This window comes from Rattus rattus, chromosome 1 (genome assembly GCF_011064425.1).
Source record: "Rattus rattus isolate New Zealand chromosome 1, Rrattus_CSIRO_v1, whole genome shotgun sequence".
In the NCBI taxonomy this organism is placed as follows: domain Eukaryota; kingdom Metazoa; phylum Chordata; class Mammalia; order Rodentia; family Muridae; genus Rattus; species Rattus rattus.
This window is the reverse complement of record NC_046154.1, coordinates 224,470,166-224,487,028: the sequence shown is the minus strand read 5'-3', so window position 1 is coordinate 224,487,028 and position 16,863 is coordinate 224,470,166.

Sequence of the window (16,863 nt, the reverse complement as noted above, 5' to 3'; positions counted from 1 at the left end):
AAAATGAAAGTTAAATTGTATGTTTATAATTTAAGATAAATTCTTATTATGATAACTCTGTGAATAGTTCTTCTCTTTGAAATCTGTATTTCTACACTGAGACAGGTGGGATAGAATAAAATGACTAAGGATTCCGTGTGGAAATACTGAAACAATTAATGAGTTTTTCTGCTCACATGAGTAATTGAGGAGGCCCAAGTGTCCCAGAACCTGAATAACTCAGAGGTCAAAAAAGTATTTAGTTTACTCCACATAGAACAATGATCTTGTATACAGTACCAATAAATATCTTGGGTCCAAAGAGATACATTTAGTTAACTCCTATAAAATGGTGATCTTACACTGATGAATAAATAGAATCATTATAACCAACATTGTATGTTGCTAGGTTTTATAATCTAGAGGGTAATACTGACCATTTATTTGATTGGGTTTCTCTATGTGTAATAGACAATATGCAGTTCAATGATCAGTCAAAGTTTGTAGTGATAATTTCAGATAACAATGTGATAACCAGCAAAAAGGCAAAACATGGATAAGAAATTTATTTATTTATTTATTTATTTATTTATTTATTTATTTATTTATTTTTGCCTTCTTTTTCTTCTTTTATTGGATATTTTTTCTTTATTTATATTTCAAATGTTATCCTCTTTCCTGGTTTCCCCTACAGCAACCCCCTTCCCCATCCCCCTTCCTCCTGCTTCTATGAGGGTACTCTACCACTCACCCAACCACTCCCTGACTCCTCCCCATGCTGGCATTCCCATATACAGGGACATCAAGCATTCACAGGACCAAGGGTTTCTCCTCCCCTTGATGCCCAACAGGGCCATTCTCTGCTAATTAAACTGCTAGAGCCATTAGGCACTCCATATGTACTCTTTGTTGTTGATTTAATTCATGGGAGCTCTGGGATATCTGGGTGGTTGATACTGTTGTTCTTCCTAAGGGGTTGCAAACCACTTCAGATCCTTCAGTCTTTTCTCTAACAGCCCCATTGGGGACCCCATTCTCAGTCCAATGGTTGGCTGTGAGCATCCACTTATGTATTTGTCAGGCTCTGTAAGATCCTTGCAGGTAACAGCCATATGAGGCTCCTGTTAGCATGCACTTTCCACAGTAGTGTCTGGGTTTGGTGACTGTATATGGAATGGATCCCCAGGTGGGGCTGTCCCTGGATGTCCTTTTCTTCAATCTCTGCTCCTATTTTGTCTTCATATTTCCTCCTGTGAGTATTTTGTTCCCCCTACTAAGAAAAACTGAAGCATCCACACTTTGGTCTTCCTTCTTCTTGAGCTGCATGTGGTCTGTAAATTTTATCTTGGGAATTATGAGCTTTTGGGCTAATATCCACTTATCAGTGTTCTTTTGTGATTAGGTTACCTCACTTAGGATGATATCTCCAATTCTCTAGTTCCAACCATTTGCTTAAGAAGTTCATGAAGTCATTGTTTTTAATAGATGAGTAGTACTCCATTGTGTAAATAGTCCTCATTTTCTATATGTATTCCTCTGTTGTATGACATCTGGGTTCATTCCAGCTTCTGGTTTTTATACATAAGGCTTCTATGAACAAAGTGGAGAATGTGTTCTTCTTACATTTGGAGCATCTTTTGGGTATATGTCCAGGAAACAGGTAGTACTGTGTTCAATTTTCTAAGGAACTGCCAGATTGATTTTATGAATGGTTGTACCACCTTTCAATCCCACCAACAATGGAAGAGTGTTTCTCTTTCTCCACATTCTCTCCAGCATCTGTTGTCACCTGAGCTTTTGATCTTAACCATTCTGACTGGTGTGAGGTGGATCTCAGGGTTGTTTTGATTTGCAATTCCATGATGACTAAAGAAGTTGAACATTTCTTTAGGTGTTTCAAGATCATGTATAGTGCTCAGTTGAGAATTCTTTGTATGACATTTTTAAATAGGATTATTTTATTCTCTGGAGTCTAACTTCTTGAGTTCTTTGTATATATTGGATAATAGCCCTCTAACAAATGTAGAATTGGTAAAGATCTTTTCCCAATCTGTTGGCTGCCATTTTGTCCTATTGACAATGTCCTTTACCTCACAGAAGCTTTGGAATTTTATGAGGTCACATTTGTTGATTGTTGACCTTAGACCATAAGACATTGGCATTCTGTTCAGGAAATTTTGCCATTTGCTCATATGTTCAAGGCTCTTTACCACTTTGTCATTTATTAGTTTCAGTGTACCTGGTTTTATATGGCGGTCCTTGATTCACTTGGACTTGAGCTTTGTAAAAAGTGACAATGGTTTGATATGCGTTCTTCTTCATGGTGACCCCCATTTGAAGCAGCACTATTTGTTGAAATGCGGTCTTCTTTCCTCTGGATGGTTTTACCTCCTTTGTTAAAACAAATATCAATTGACTGTAAATGTGTGGGTTCATTTCTGTGTCTTCATTTGTATTCTATTAATTTACCTGCCTGCTGCTATACCAATAACACACAAATTTTATTGTGACTGCTTTGGATTACAACTTGAGGTCAGGAATGGTGATTCTCCCAGACATCCATTTATTGTTGAGAATATCACTAACTGGGTTTTTTTTGTTATTCCACCTGAATTTGAAAATTGCTCTTTCCAAATTTATGAAGTATTGAGTTGGAATTTTGATATGGATTGCATTGAATCTATAGATTGTGTTGAGCAAGATGCCTATTTTGACTATATTAATGCTGCCAATCCATGAACATGAGGGGTCTTTCCATCTTCTGAGATCTTCGATTTCTTTCTTCAGAGATCTGAAGTTCTTATCATACAGAACTTTCACTTCATTGGTTAGAGTCATGCCAAGATATTTTTTGTTATTTGTGACTATTGTAAAGGGTATCATTTCCCTAATTTCTTTCTTGGCCTCTTTATCCTTTGAGTTGAAGAAGTCTACTGACTTGTTTGAAATAATTTTATATCTTGTAAGACACTTAGCTGAAGTTGTTTATCAGGCTTAGTCATTCTCTTGTGGAACTGTTGCAGTCACATAAGTATACTCTCACATCATCTGCCAATAGTGGTATTTTACCTCTTCCCTTCCAATTTGTATTCCTTTGACCTCTGTTTTGGTCTAATTGCTCTGGCTCGAATGTCAAGTATTATATTGAATAGGTAGGGAGAGAGTGGGCAGCCTTATCTAGTCCCTGATTTTAGTGGGATTGCATCTAGCTTTTGTCCATTTGGTTTGGCATTATCTGTTGGTTTACTGTATATTGCTTTTACTATGTTTAGGTTTGAGCCTTGAATTCCTGATCTTTTGAAGACTTTTACCATAAAGAGGTGTTGAATTTTGTCACATGTTTTCTCAGCATCTAATGAGATGACTGCGTGTTTTTCCTTTGAGTTTGTTTATATAGTGGATTTCCATATATTGATCCATCTCTACATTCCTGTGATGAAGCCACTTGATCATGATGGATGATTGTTTTGACATGTTCTTGGATTCAGTTTGGGAGAATTTTATGGAGTAATTTTGCATTGATATTCATAGGGAAAATTGGTCTGAAGTTTTCTTTCTTTGCTGGGTCTTGATGTGGTTTAGGCATATATGTAATTGTGATTTCATAGAAGAATTGTGTACTGGTCCTTCTGTTTCTATATTGTAGAATAGTTTGAAAATTATTGGTATTAGTTCTTCTTTGAAGGTCTGATAGAATTCTGAACTAAACCCATCTGGTCCTGGGCTTCTTTTTGTTGGGAGACTTTCAATGGCTGCTTCTATTTCTTCAGGGGTTAGGAGTCTGTTTATATGGTTTATCTGACCTGATTTAACTTTGCCACTGGTATCTGTCTAAAAATTGTCCATTTCCTCCAGATATTCCGGTTTTGTTGAGTATAGGCTTTTGTAGTGGATTTTTTTTATTTCCCCAGTTTCTGTTGTTATATCCTCATTTTCATTTCAGATTTTGTTAAATTGGGTACTGCCTCTGTGTCACCTGTTAGTCTGGCTAAGGACTTACTATCTTGTTGATTTTCTCAAAGGACTACCTCCCGGGTGTTGGTTCTTTGTATAGTTCTTTTTGTTTTGACTTAGTTGGTTTCAGCTGTGAGTTTGATTACTTCCTGCTGTGTACTCCACTTGGGTCTATTTACTTCTTTTTGCTCTGCAGCTTTCAGGTGGGCTGTCAAGCTGCTAGTGTATGCTCTTTCCAGCTTCTTCTTGAGGCACTCAGACTTTCCCTCTTAGCACTACTTTCATTGTGTCCCATAAGTTTTGGTGTATTGTACCTTCATTTTGATTAAATTCTAGGAAGTCTTTAATTTCTTTCTCTATTTATTCCTTGACCAAGTTATCTTTGAGTAGACTGTTGTTCAACTTCTATGTACATGTGGGCTTTCTGTCATTATTATTGTTATTGAAGACCAGTCTTAGCACATGTTGATCTGACAGAATGCATGGGTTTATTTCACTCTTCTTGTATCTGTTGAGGCCTGTTTTGTGACTGATTATATGGTCAATTTTGGAGAAGCTACCATGAGGTGCTGAGAGGAAAAGTATGTTCTTTTGTTTTAGGATGAAATGTTCTATACATATCTGTTAAACCCATATTGTTCATAACTTCTGTTAGTTTCTCCGTGTCTCTGTTTAATTTCTGTTTCCATGATCTGTGCATTGATGAGAGTGGGGTGTTGATATCTCCTACTATTATTGTGTGAGGTGCAATTGTATGCTTTGAGATTTAGTAAGGTTTGTTTTATGAATGTAGGTACACTTTTATTTTGAGTGTAGATATTCACGATGGAGAGTTCATTTATTTGAGTTTTTCCTTTGATCAATATGAAGTGTCCTTCCTTATCTTTTTTGATAACTTTTGGTTGAAAGTCAATTTTATTTGATATTAGAATGGCTGGCTATTCCAGCTTGTTCTTCAGTTTTCAGACCATTTGCTTAGAAAGTTGTTTTCCAGTCCCTATGCTAAGGTAATGTCTGTTTTTGTCTCTGAGATGCATTTTCTGTATGCAGCAAAATGTTGGTTTTTTATTACATATTTAGTCAGTTAGTCTCTTGTTATTGGGAAACTGAGTCCATTGATGTTAAGAGATAATAAGGAAAAGTGATTGCTTGTCCTGTTATTTTTTTTGTTAGAGGTAGAAATATGTTTTTGTGCCTAATTTCTTTTTAGTTTGTTGAAAGAATATCGCTTTCTTGCTTTATCTGTGGTGTAGTTTTTCTCCTTCTGTTGGAGTTTTTCATCTATTTTCCTTTGTAAGGCTGGATTTGTTCAAATTCCACAAATTCGGTTTTATTATGGAATATCTTGATTTCTCCATCAATGTTGAGATTTTGACTGAGCTGTTATTTGTATTCTCTTCAGGTCTTTATTACATCTGCCCAGGACCTTCTGGCTTTCATTGTCTCCGGTGAAAAGACTGGTGTAATTCTGTTATGTCTGCCTTTATATGTTACTTGACCTTTTCCCCTTACTTCTTTTAATATTCTTTCTTTGTTTTGTGCATTTGTGGTTTTGATATTTATGTGACACGGGAGTTTCTTTTCTGTTTCAGTCTATTTGAAGTTCTGTGTGTTTCTTGTATATTCATGTGCATCTCCTTGGTTATGGAAGTTTTCTTCTATAATTTTTTTCAAGAAATTAATGCTCCCTTTCAGTTGGGAATCATCATTGTCTTCTATACCTATTATCCTTAAGTTTGATCTTCTTATCGTGTCCTAAATTTCCTGCACATTTTAGGTTAGGCGCTTTTTGCATTTTGCATTTTCTTTGACTATTGTGTCAATGTGTTTGTTTGTTTGTTTCTTTGTTTTCTGTGTGTCTTCTGCACCTGAGATTCTCTCTTCTATCTCTTCTATTTCTTGTATTCTGCTCATGATGCTTGAATCTATAGGTCCTGATCCCTTTCCTATGTTTTCTATGTCCAGGGTTGTCTCTCTTTGTGATTTCTTTATTGCTTTTATTTCCATGTTTAGATCCTGGATGGTTTTGTTCAATTTCTTCACCTGTTTGGCTGTTTTCCTGTAATTCTTTAAGGGATTTTTGTGTTTCCTCTTTAAGGGTTTCTATCTGTTTACCTGTGTTCTCCTGTATTTCTTTAAGGGAGCTATTTATGTACTTCCTAAAGTCCTCTATCATCATCATTAGATGCGATTTTAAAATCTGAGTCTTGATTTTCTGATGTGATGGGGTATCCAGTACTTGCTGTAATTAGAGAACTGGGTTCTGATGCTGCCAAGTAGCCTTTGTTTCTGTTGCTTCTGTTCTTGTGCTTGCCTCTCCCCATCTGTTTTTCTCTACTGTTACCTGTCCTTGCTGTCTCTGCCCGGAGCCTGTCCTTCCTGTGATCCTGGTTGTGTTAGAACTCTTCAGAGTCCAGCTGTCTCTTTGATCCTGAGATCTTGTTGTGTCATAGCTCCTGGGAGTCAAGCTTTTTCATTGTGTTTCAGGAGTGGGTGGGGAGCCAGAGTTGTGCATTTACTCTAAGCATTAGTACAAGCTGTAAGGAACCTGTTCCTCTGGCTGGGCAGGGATTTGTGTTTCCCAGATTTTGTAAGCTATCACCTATGCTGGGGGGGACCTGGGTGATACGGCTGTCTTTTAGTCATTTTTGCTCTTGAAAGTAGCCCCTTAATTATGTTCCTGTACGTAATCATAACAGAAGTCACTGGTTTACTAAGATATACTTTGGTCATATCTATACTTTGGTGTGTCATGGCTTCCCTATCTGGGATGAACAAAGGTATAGTTCATATTCCCTGGAAGTATTTTGTCCCTCAACATTAAGAATGTGACATTTAAAATCCCCCCTCTCCATGCTGGGATTTTGGCCTGAGCTTGAGTTGGTATTTTTCATGCTATGTCAAGACTTCTGTGAGGTCTTAAGCCCTCCTGTGTGTGTTCATCTGTCTCCTTTGTTTAGAAAACACAATTACCTTTTCATCTTCTACCACAAGTGCTAAGGTTCAAGGGGAAGACAAAACTGTGTCATCTTACCTTTCTTGCACGGTATAACATTATTTGTCCATCAATGTTTATTTGTGGCCTTCCATTTTTTCCTATACACTGATAGAGGACTAGTCTTGGGCTTCTGTTGGAACTGCCCTTTATCCTTTCCTTTCTCCCATTCTCTCTGCCTTCTGTTCTGCTGTAACTGTGGCTATTGTTCATTGACCCATTTTCTAAATTGTTCCTAACATTTATTCTTCCAGCCTCATGAACCACATTGTATTCTTCACTTCACTGAGGTCAATTATTTGAGATAACATATTTACATGAGACAATGTGGTATTTTCTGCTCTATTTGGTTCTCTTTACCTGATGTAATGCCTGTGTTATTGTCAGCTATTTGATCTCACTCATTTTGAAGACTGAATATTACCCTACCATTAGGTAATCATTTGTTATATGTGGTGTGCTGGTTATGGTAGAAGAGTGAGCAGTATTCCTGATTTCTAACATAAAAGTCCAAGCAGATCATGAACCTCCACATAAAACCAGGTACACTCAAACTATTAGAAGAAAAATAGGGAAGAGCCTCTAACACTGGAGGAAAGTTCTTGAACAGAGAACCAATGGCTTATGGTCTAAGATCAAGAATTGACAAATGGGACTTCATAAAATTTCAAAGCTTCTGTAAGGCAAAGGACACTGTCATTAGGACAAAATGGCAACTTACAGATTGGGAAAAGATTTTTACCAAACCTACATCTGATAGAGAGATAATGTCCAATATATACAAAGAACTCAAGAAGTTAGACTATAGAGAATCAAATAACCATATGAAAAATGGGGTACAGAGCTAAACAAAGAATTCTAAATTTAGGAATATCAGATAGCTGAGAAGCACCTAAAGAAATGTTCAACATCCTTAGTCATCATAAAAATGCAAATCAAGAGACTATACATCACACCAGTCAGAATGGCTAAGATAAAAAAACTCAGGCGACAACAGATGCTGGCCAGGATGTGAAGAAAGAGGAACACTCCTCCATTGTTGGTAGGATTGCAAGCTGGTACAACCACTCTGGAAATCAATCTGGAGGTTCCTCAGAAAATTGGACATTGTACTACCTGAAGACCCAGCTATACCACTCCTAGGCATATACCCAAACCATACTTCAACACATAACAAGGACACATTCTCCACTAAGTTCGTAGCAGTCTCATTTATGATAGCCAAAAGTTGGAAAGGACCCAGATGTCCTTCAACAGAGAAATAAATACAGAAAATGTGTTACATTTACACAATGGAATACTGTCTAGCTATTAAAAACATTGACTTAATGAAATTCATAGGCAAATGGATGGAAGTAGGAAACATCATATTGAGTGAGGTAAACCGATCACAAAAAAACACACATGGTATTCACTTACTGATAAGTGGATTGTGAGGCTGAGTGCCAGGGGCTTTTCCATTGAGATTTCTTGCCTGGCTAGGCAAGGAGGGGCAACAGCTTTTGCTTCCCCTGCTGCTGGTCTTTCTCCTTTCTGGTTGCTCAGGCTGGGCTGAGCCAGCAGGAGACTGAATAGCCAGTGAGTGTTGCAGTGGGGTTTCTGGTGGTGACTTTTGGAGAGCAGATCTCTTCCACGGGTGGTGTTGTTACAGCTCTTATGACAGAAGCTCTCAGTCAATGAAATAATTCCACCACACCTTTCATCCTTCTGAACACGATTCGTAAATACAATTTTTAGATGGGTCAGTTTCTAACAGCAGGTACTTCCTATTATTTTGGCCTGAGATTTTGGGAAGATCTCATCTACATATTTGGGGCATGGTTCTGCTTCTATGTCTGATCTGTCTTGAGCCTACATAATTTGTGGTCATGTCCTTGACCAAGAATCAGGTTACCTTTCATAGCCCACCACCCTACAGCTCAAATTACCCAAGATACAATCCACAGACCACATCAAGCTCAAGGAGAGGGACAACCAAAGTGTGGATATTTCAGTCCTAACCAGAAAGGGGAACAATAATATTTGTAGGAGGAGATATGGAGACAAAATTTGGAGCAGAGACTGAAGAAATGGCCATTCAGAGACTTTCCCACCTGGGGATCCAGCCCATGCACATACAGCCACCAAACCCAGCCAATATTGGGGATGCTAAAAGATTCATGCTGATAGGAGCCTGATATAGCTGTCTTGTGAGAGGCTTTGAAAGAACATGACAAACACAGAGGCAGACTCGAGCCAACCATTTTACTGAGAACAAGGTCCACATCGGAGACGTTAGAGAAAGGACTGAAGGAGCTGAAGGGGTTTGCAACCCCTTAAGAACAATACCAATGCTTCACTCCTTCTTTAAAAGGGGAACAAGAATACCCTTGTCAGGGAATAGAGAGGCAAAGATTAAAACAGACACAGAAGGAACACCCATTCAGAGCCTGCCCCACATGTGGCCCATACATATACAGCCATCCAATTAGACAAGATGGATGAAGCAAAGAAGTGCAGGCCGACAGGAGCCGGATGTAGAGCGCTCCGAAGAGACACAGCCAGAATACAGCAAATACAGAGGCGAATGCCAGCAGCAAACCACTGAACTGAGAATAGGACCCCCATTGACGGAATCAGAGAAAGAACTGGAAGAGCTTGAAGGGGCTCAAGACCCCATATGTACAACAATACCAAGCAACCAGAGCTTCCAGGGACTAAGCCACTACCTAAAGACTATACATGGACTGACCCTGGACTCTGACCTCATAGGTAGCAATGAATATCCTAGTAAGAGCACCAGTGGAAGGGGAACCCCTGGTTCCTGCTAAGACTGAACCCCCAGTGAACTAGATTGTTGGGGGAGGGCGGCAATGGGGGAGGATGGGGAGGAACACCCATAAAGAAGGGAGGAGGAGGGATTGGGGATGATTGCCGGAAACCGGGAAAGGAATAACACTCAAATGTAAATAAGAAATACTCAAGTTAATAAAAAAAAAAGAACAATACCAATGAACCAGAGCTCCTAGGGGCTAAACCACCATCCAAAGAGTACACATGGTCAGACCCATGGCTCCAGCTGCATATGTAGCAGAGGATATTCTATGTAGCAGGGGAATGCCAGGGCCGGGAGGCAGAAAGGGGTGGGTAGTTGCAGAGGGGGAACACCCTAATAGATGATGATGGGATAGGGCATTTATGGATGGGAAATTGGGAAAGGGGATAACATTTGAAATGTTTATAAATAAAAATATATCCAATTAAAACTATCACAATATACAGCAGCTAGAAGGACTCTAGATTTGCTACCTATTACTTGGGTAGATATTCTTCCCTATTTGAAACAAATATATTTTAAATAATATATACTTCAACTTACTTGGGAAATTAATTCAAGAATGTGAAGATTCGATTGTTAAATTTTATTTTCAGAAAATTAATCAAATAATGGTTTACATATGTACACTCCAGTCTTTTATGCTTTATGCGTGTTTAGTGATGCCTAAAATTTTCTGCTTCCATGGTTAGTTGCACTGGCATGGTAGGTTTAGCATCACATGACATGCCTTCTGCCTCTATTTAACTATGTCCAGTTTACTACAGAACTTTACCAGGCACCATCTCTACTGCTCCTCACTTCTTTGGAGATTCCTTGTTCTTGTTCTCCTCATCTTGTATGGTTTTGTTCTCCTTTTTCTCTTTCTACTTTTATTAGAAACACATTCTTTTCTTATACAGTATAACTGTATACTAACTGATTACAGTTTTATCCTCATATATTCCTTGCAGTTTGATCCTAACTCCCCTTCTATCCGAACTCATTTCCTTTCTGTCCCTTCTTAGAAAGTAACAGGCTTCTGTGTGATAAACAAAACAAAACAAAATATAATATAAGAAAATAACAAAACCCATCACACTGAAGTTGGACAAGAAAAACCAACAGGAGGAAATAAATCCCCAAGAGAAGACATAAAAATCAGAGTACCACTTGTTCTCACACTCAGGAGTTTTATAAAATACCAAACTGAAAGCTGTAAGACATACTGTGAGGACCTGGTACAGATCCCTGTTGGCCCTTTGCACGCTTCCTCAGTCTCTGTTCAGATGTGTTTTGATCATGTTGAGTTACAAAAGTTTGTTTTCCTGGGGTCCTCCATCCTTTCTGACTCTTGGACTCATCTGCCTCATTTTCTCCAGGATGTCCTGAGTTCTGAGAGGAGGAGTTAAATGGAGTAAATAGAGACATCCCATTTAGAGTTGGGTGTTTTAAAGTTTTTCCCTGTCTCTCTGTTTCTATCCAAGTCTTTGTTTCACTGTCTGTCTGTCTCTGCTCTCTCTCCCCCCTCCTCTCTCTCTCTCTCTCTCTCTCTCTCTCTCTCTCTCTCTCTCTCTCTCTCTCTCTCCCCGTGTGTGTGTGTGTGTGTGTGTGTGTGTGTGTGTGTGTGTGTGTGTGTGTATCTGTGGGTCTCTGTATTTGTTCCCATCTGCTACAAGAGGAAACATCACTAATGATGACTGAATAAAGCACTGATCTATGAGCACAGAAGAATATCACTGAGTCATGTTATCACTACTTTAAGAAAAATCATTATTCAGATTTTATTTTATTCTTGTATCTGTGGTAAATTTTCTCTTCATTGTCACTTAAGCAGTGTCCAGTATATACATCGTTTGGCTATTCTCACAATGGTGGCTTTGTGCCTCCTTTGCACTAGAATAATTTGCAGGCATGACAGATTTTAAATGAAAGGTTGGCTTGATTGGCGAGCTTCAGTGTAACTTCCCACGCCAAAGACATTTTACTTCAGGGATGAAATTTCAAAATATGCATCAGCTTGACCTCTTCATGCTTAATAAATCGTGGGGGAACTGTTTTCAGCAATGGGGTCTTATTGTCTCAGTAATAACTTGGAATTTTCTTAACTATGTTCATTGCTTGCCTATTCCTAATAGGCATATAGTAGAAAAAACTAAGATGTCCCTCAAGAAAAAAATGGATAAAGAAAATGTAGTACATTTACACAGTGGGGTATCAATCATGTTTTTAAAAAGTGCATCATGAAATTTGCATGCAAAAGGATGGAACAAGGAAAAAAGCAAATCATACCGAGTGATATAACTTAGGCCAAGAAAGATTCATATGCTATGTATTCAATTATATGTCTATATTAGCTTCTAAATAACGCTGCTAAAACTCTAATCCACAGACTCAGAGAGGTTGTGTATAAAGAAAGAGACTAAGAGGCATGCACGGATGTCCCTGAAAGTGGGAAATAGAATAGATTTTATGGGGGAATAAGAGATGGATGATTGGAATGGGGGAAAGGTGATGGGGTGGAGGTAGAGAATTTAGTAGGCAGAGACAGCTAAAATTCAAGATCTTAGTCTTTTGATAAGATGAATCTATTTGTTTTTCTGATAAAATGTTCTCTTTTCAACACCATTAATTTGCAGTCTGTCCTGTGATTACTTGACTTGATACTGACGCAGAGCCTCATCACTTCTTAAAAATTCCCATCAAGCTTATTTTTCTACATCCCCCTTGCAACACTATTTTTTCACCTTCATAAGATACCAATTCATTATCTCTGATTTCCTTTACTAATTCTGCATTTCCTTCTTTGTTTAACTTGTTTTATAATCTGCCATAGTAACAAACATCTCTCCGCAAGCCTTAATTTTGTGTCTTTGCACCAGTGTTTTCAGAAAACAAATACTAAAGCCGGATCCTTGTAGATCTGTATTTTTAAATGTGAAATTAATGACCACCATTCAGTAGAAAGTAATTTCTTTATTTTGCTCATTTTACATCAATAAGAACAAAGGTGTCCATATGTCTTTCTACTATCTATTTATGTACCTTTTCTCTTAAGTTTGTTCTTTCTTGTAGACTTTTTGATATGTTTCTCTTCTTCTAATTTTATCCTGTTCTATTTTGAAATCATTGAAAAGAACCTTCACAGTGCTTTCTATAACATTGTGACAAATGGCTACACATTTCTGTCAGTAATACATGGATTACTTTACAATTATACTATTTCCATCTCTTCTGAACTACTTTTTAACACAAAACCACACAAGGGATTAAATAAGCTTAAATAATATCATGAATTCTAACTCTTGAGCATTTTTGCCCTATATTTGTACCACCTTCTACTGAACAATAAGACTCCTTAAGAGATGAATGTGAAATCTTACCTTGTTTTCTTGTCCATCAAACATCTTCAGTACTCTTTATTTGGATTTTAACAAACAAAAAACAGTGTAGTCATATATAAATATAGGATAGTTTTTGTGTCACTGAATTTTACTGTGAATATTTATCATTCATCTTAAAAGCAATTACTATATAATTTGGAGGAATTGTGTGTAGTCTCTTCCATTATGCACTTTTATTTTGGTATCCATGACAACAACATTTCCATGTTTCTCTTCTGTATCTTTTGCAGGCTTTTGTTTCTTTGCCTAAATGCTAAATATTGAAGTTTTAAATGTATGAATCTCCAGTACAATAATATCTGTTATAGGAATAACTGCTTCTCTTTTTATTGTTTCAAAATTTTTGATTTTATATACTTGTCTGGCTTTATTGTCTAAATCATAGGTCCAGAAAGATGAGCAATGTTTTCTCCTGCCTTTCAGATTGAATAGAGAAGCTTGTAATACAGTGTACTTTATTAAATAGTTCTCAATCATTTAATAACTGAATCATTATCCTCATGTAGAAACTTGTAACTATTGCTAGCTAAAATAAGTATGGTATTCCAGTTAAGGTAAAAAAATTGAGAAAAGAATATATTTTCATTTTTTTAATTTCCTCAAATTCTGGTTGTTTTATTATCATAGTTAGTTTATTTTTATTTTTTAGGAAATACAAATTCTCTTGGGAGGATAGTTGATCTGGCTTAGCAGTAGTGCAGTGTCTTGTTATGTGCCAATCCCTGAGCTCAAATTCTAGTACAGCAAAAGCTAAAATCAAACCCCAAATTTCCTCAAATGGGCAAAATCTCACAGCAAAACATTGTTACTCAAAACACACCTGAGATTCCACCTCACACCAACCAGAATGGCTAAGATCAAAAAAGCAGGTGACAGCAGATGCTGGCAAGAATGTGGAGAAAGAGGAACACTTCTCCATTGTTGGTGGGATGGCAAGCTACTACAACCACTCTGGAAATCAGTCTGGAGGTTCCTCAGAAAATTGGAAATAGTTCTACTTGAGGACTCAACTATACCACTACCGGGCATATACTCAAAATACTCTGCAACACATAACAAGAACACGTTCTCCACTCTGTGCATAGCAGCCCTATTTATAATAGCCAAAAGCTGGAAAAAACCCAGATGTCCCTCAATAGAAGAATGAATAAAGGAAATATGGTACATTTACACAATGGAATACTACTCCACTATTAAAAACAATATCTTCATGAAATTCCAGGCAAATGAATGAAACTAGAAATATCATACTGAGTGTGGTAACCCAGACACAAATGAACACACATGATATGTACTCATAGATAAGTGGATATTAGCCTAAAAGCTCACAATGCCCTCAAAACAAACAATAGACCACATGGAGTTTAGGAGCAGCAAGACCAGGGTGTAGATGCTTCAGTCCTACATTGAGGGATGAACAGGATGATGTGGGAAGTTGAAGGAGAGGGTTCTGAGAGAGAGAGAGAGAGAGAGAGAGAGAGAGAGAGAGAGAGAGAGAGAGAGAGGTGGGGGAGTAAATAAGGGGTGGCAGTATCAGGTACCAGAGGGGACTGGAGATAGAGTGTCAGGAAATTGAATAAAAATACGTGGCAATGGGATGAAGAACTGTGGCTAACCACTGGAGGGTGCCAGACAGCAGGGAAGCAAGAGACTCCCAGGACCCGCGTGATGACTTTACATGAAATGCACAACAACGGAAAGATAGAACCTGTAGATACCACCTTCATTAGATAGGCACGGCCTACGGTCGAGGGATGGGGGCACCCACTCATCTCAAAGTTTTTAACCCAGAAATGTTCTTGTCCAAAGGAAAGACAGGAACAAAAAAAATGGAGCAGAGTCTAAAGGAACGGCCATCTGGGGACTGCCCCATCTGGAGATCCATCCTGTCTGCAGACACCAAATCGGACACTGTTGCTGCTGTCAAGAGGTGCTTGCTGGCAGGAACCTGGTGTGGCTGTTCCTTGGGAGTTTCTCCCAGCAATTGACCCATGCAGATGTCAATACTTGGAACCAACCATCAGACTGAGTTCAGGGACACCCGTTACGGGGAGTTGGCAGAAGGACTAGAGGAATGGAGGGGAATTGCAGCCCCATAGGAAGAAAAATGTCAGTTAGCCGGACCACCCATTGCTCCCAACGACTAGAGCACCAACCAAGGAGTGTACAGGGAGGGATACATGGCTCCAGAAACATGTGTAGCAGACGGTGGCCTTGTCTGACATCAATGGGAAGGGAGGACCTTGGGCCTGTGGAGGTTGATGCCCTAACATAGGCGGATACAGGAATGGTGGGGTTGGAGAGGATTTGTGTGTAAGGATGTGGGAGAGGGCAGATGTGCAATGGGAGGTTTGTAGAGGGGTAACCTGGACATGGGATATCAGTTGTGATGTAAACAAGTTGAATGATTAATAAAAAAATGGAAAAAATATTGCTTTTACTCTAGTCCCCAAAGTTCCTAATATCTTCCAGTTGTGAATTTGAAAATTAAATGAGTGCAAATGTTTTCCCTCGATGCTATGTCATAAATGCATGTATTCATCAATGTATATATCTGCAGAAAGTGATAAGATTTCAGCATGTGAGAGACTCCATTAGCACATTTCTAGGATTCGTAAAGTAATCATGCTGATTAGAGAACTTATTTAAAAATCTAGTATGACATTAATTCTTAAGTATAAGAAAGTTTGTATAATAATGTATTTAAACAAATGTATATAGAAGTGTACAAACTAACTTTTATGACTTGACAAAACTACAGTATGGGTGACAACTTTCTAATTACTCAGTATTACTTTTATTTTCAAAAATTATAGATGAGACGTGCATATCCAATATTACTAAAGCATTCTGTGACATACACTCTTTCTATATTATATATATACCATTTTTCTTCTTTATTAAACTATTCTTCTTATTAAACTATTCTTGTTCTCATAAGACTATCAAGTATCCAAATTAATTTCTAAAATATTAGATATGATAATTTAAATCTTATAGGATAATATAAATATGAATAAGACATATCCATAGCCAATTGAAAGAAAGGTTTCTTGAATAACCACATGGCAAAGCCTTGCACATACCTTCATTATCAGAAATTATTATACCATGACTTTTTAGAAGTATCCTTTCAATTGCTATTCTCATAAAAGAAGAGTAAAGTTCAAAAGTTGATCAAATACAGCATTCTTGATATATGATCAACACAAAAATAATATGCAGAGCCTACTACTAATACAGTACCTACAACCCTGTAATTTAACATGTCACTCAGTAAGATTGGATTAGATCTGTGTATTCTGTTTTATTAAAGATAATATATCAACATAATTTTGAAATTCAAGCTTCAAGTGCTTTCATTTATAAAACTGAGAAGCAAAAAGAAACACTTCCAGCATCAACTTTCGTCAAAGACACCCAAGTGAGAGTTCCCACTGTAGATCTCTTCTAAATGTCTTTACGATGGTAGCTGGGAACATCCTCAGCTCCAGTGACCTTGAATAGAGAAATCACACTATGCCTTCCATGAATAGAGCTGGTAATAAGAATACGTGAAACATAAGGAAGCACAATGCTACTTTAAGGCAAGAGTTAAAGCAAGGGGTGATGGCCTACCATACCTGCACTTGTTCCGTATGCTGAACTTTTAGATATTGGCTGCTCTTCATCTGTGAACTGCAGAAGTTTGCTGCCTGTCCCCAATACCCTCACTACCCCATTCACCATTACTGACT